Genomic DNA, 3,597 nt, shown 5'->3' on the forward strand with positions numbered 1-3,597 from the left:
TTCACGACTTGCTTCATGTAGCGTAATAATCTCGTCGTGATTTTATGAAATTGTTACGAGTGTTTGTTTATGTGAACGTCAAGAAATTGCAGTATCTCCACGAGTAAATACATATCTGGTTTGGGAACGTGTCTTATGTGGATCAGATAAATATCCAGCATCAGCATAACCAATGATACTTTGATTGGTGTCTTTTGAGTAAAAAAGTCTCAAATCTGTCGTTCCTCGTAGATAACGGAATATGTGCTTAATTCCGTTCCAGTGCCCCTTTGTTGGATATGAGCTGAATATTGCCAATAAATTTACATCAAAAGATATATCAGGTCTAGTACAATTTGCAAAATACATAAGGGCACCAATGACACTTAGATATGTACTTCTAGACCAAGAATAATTTCATCATCTTCACATGGACGAAATAGATCATTTTCTATGTTTAACAATCTTACAACCATTGGAGTACTTAATGGATTTGATTTATCCATATTAAAACGTTTAAGGACTTTTTCTGTATAATTTTCCTGGTGAACAAAAATTCCACATTCTTTTTGTTCAATTTTCAAACCCAGACAGTACTTTATTTTTCCAAGATCCTTCATTTCGAATTCTTCCTTCAAGAACATTATAACTTCTTGAATTTCCTTATTCGTTCCAATGATGTTTAAATCATCAACATATACAGCAATAATTACACATTCGGATGTTGTTTTATTGATGAAAACACAAGGGCATATTGGATCATTTACATATCCTTTTTTTATCAAGTGCTCACTTAGCCAATTATACCACATTAGGCCGGATTATTTCAACTCATATAATGATCTTTGCAATTTCACAGAATAAAATTCTCTGGGTTTTGAACTTTGTTTTTCAGGCATCTTAAATCCTTCAGGGATTTTCATGTATATATCACTATCAAGTGATCCGTATAAGTAAGTTGTAACAACATCCATAAGACACATTTCCAAATTTTCATACACTGTCAAACTAATCAAATATCGAAACGTAATTGCATCCATAACAGGAGAATACGTTTTTTCATAATCAATTCCAGGTCTTTAAGAAAAACCTTGTGCAACAAGTCTAGCTAGTTTTATATCTTACTATTTCATTTTTCTCATTTCGCTTTCGAATAAAAACTCATTTGTATCCAGCAGGTTTTACACCTTCAGGTATGAGGACTATAGGTCCAAAAACATTGCGTTTATTTAGCGAATCCAATTTAACCTGGATGACATCTTTCCATTTTGCCCAATCATGCCGAGTTTTACATTCACCAAAAGATTTTGGTTCATGATCTTTATTCTCATTTATGATGTCACAAGCCACATTATAAGAAAATATCTAATCAATATCTTATATATCTTTTCGGTTCCATATTTTTCCAGTATTAATATAATTGATAGAGATTTCACGATTCTCGTCAGTTTGTGGTTCTGACAGAACATTTTTATCATCAGGTGTTTCTTCTGGAACACCATTTTCTATTTTGTGATCATCGTGTGTCTCTATGAATTTTCTTTTTCGAGGATTTTTATCCTTGAAATCAACTGGCCTTCTACGCTTCAAGTGTTTTATGACATCATGAGTGTCTTCAATTTTTTTTTGACATTTCAATTCGAGCAGGGACATTTACAGCAGGTATATATGATTTTGTTATCGCTTTTGTGTCTGGAAATGCATTATTCTTTGCAAATGCACAATTTGCTGTACATCTTTTTCAATTGTTTGGTTCTTGGATCCAAATGTAACAATGATGGTACAACCATGTGTTTTCTTTTTCGATGTGTTTCTTTTCTTCCCTTAACATTGGGAAGATTTTTTCATTAAAATGACAATCAGCAAAACGTGTTGTAAACACATCGCCTGTCTGAGGCTCAAGATATCGAATGATTGATGAGCTATCATAACCGATATAAATATCGATTTTTCTTTGAGGACCCATTTTTTATCGTTGAGGTGGTGCAATAGGCACATACACCATACATCCAAAAATTCTCAGATAATAAATATCTGGTTCTTTACAAAATGCAAGCTGTAATGGGGAGAATTTACGATATGCACTTGTTCTGATGTGAATTAATGTCGCAGCATGTAAAATTGCATGTCCTCATATAGAAATAGGGAGTTTTATTCTCATAATCATTGGTCTAGCAATCAGTTTTAGACGTTTGATCAATGATTCAGCTAATCCATTTTGTATATGAACATGAGCAACATGATGTTCAACAGTAATTTTCATTGACATACAATAGTCATTGAAAGTTTGGGAAGTAAATTCTCCAGCATTATCAAGTCTTATTCTTGATTGTATAATCGGGAAATTGATTCCGCAATTTTATTATTTGAGCCATTAATCTTGAAAATGTCACATTTCGAGTTGACAATAAACATACATGTGACCATCTGCTAGAGACATCGATCAATACCATAAAGTATCGAAATGGTCTACATGGTGGATGAATTGGCCCACAAATATCACCCTAAATACGTTCAAGAAATATGGGTGATTCTATTTGATTTTAACTGGTGATGGTCTAATAATAAGTTTTCCAAGAGAACATGCTTTACATTGAAACTTATTATTCTGAAAGATCTTCTGGCTTTTCAGTTGATAACCATGTGTATTTTCAATAATTCTTCGCATCATTAGTGAACAAGGATGTTCCAATCGATCATGTCAATTGGTTAATATTGAAGAACTATTAACCATCATATTTGATTCGATTGAACTTATATGTGTATAATGTAATCCAGTAGGGAGCATTGATAAATTTTCAACCACATATTTCTTTCCTCATTTATATGTGGTAAGACACATATATTTCTGATTTCCATCAGTTATCGTCTCAGTATCATACTCATGAGAATATATGTCATTAAAACTCAACAAATCTCTCTTTTATTGTGATGAATATAAAACATCATTTATCAAAAAATTTGTACCATTAGGTAACAAAAAATGTGTTTTTCCACAACCTTCAATCAAGTCTGCAGGACCTGATATTGCATTTACCATTGTTTTTGTTGGTTTTAATTTCAAGAAATATCTTTTATCTCGGAGAATAGTGTGCGTTGTACCACTATCGGGTATCCAAACTTCCATGAGATTATTTCCTTGTTTAGCTTTGCTCATACTGTTTTTCATTTTGAACTTCAAAAGAAAATATGCAATAAAGAAATTAATGACATTATATGAAAAATATAACATGTTTCATAATACAAGAATACATGAAAAATACAGTATGTTACATTCTAGTCCCACCAATATATTAATCAATGTCCTCGAAATCATTCGAAAAATCAGCATCGTCGAAATGAGTTGAACCACTTAAATGGTTACTGGTTTCAACAAAATTGGTCTTTTTTTATTTCCCCTTTATCGATTCTTTATAGAGCTTACATAGGTGCTCAGGGGTTCGACAAATATGTGACCAATGTCCTAAAGTGCCACATCTATAACAAACACTCTAAGATCTTTTTGAGTGATTTTTATTTTCACTCGTGTTTTCATGCTGCCTTTTTGGTGGGTGGTTCGTGACGTTCTTTTGAGATGAGTTATTGAAGTAACTATCTCGATTATTTTCATATCCACGG

The sequence above is a fragment of the Henckelia pumila genome, chromosome 2, assembly GCF_033568475.1.
Source record: "Henckelia pumila isolate YLH828 chromosome 2, ASM3356847v2, whole genome shotgun sequence".
NCBI classification, from domain to species: domain Eukaryota; kingdom Viridiplantae; phylum Streptophyta; class Magnoliopsida; order Lamiales; family Gesneriaceae; genus Henckelia; species Henckelia pumila.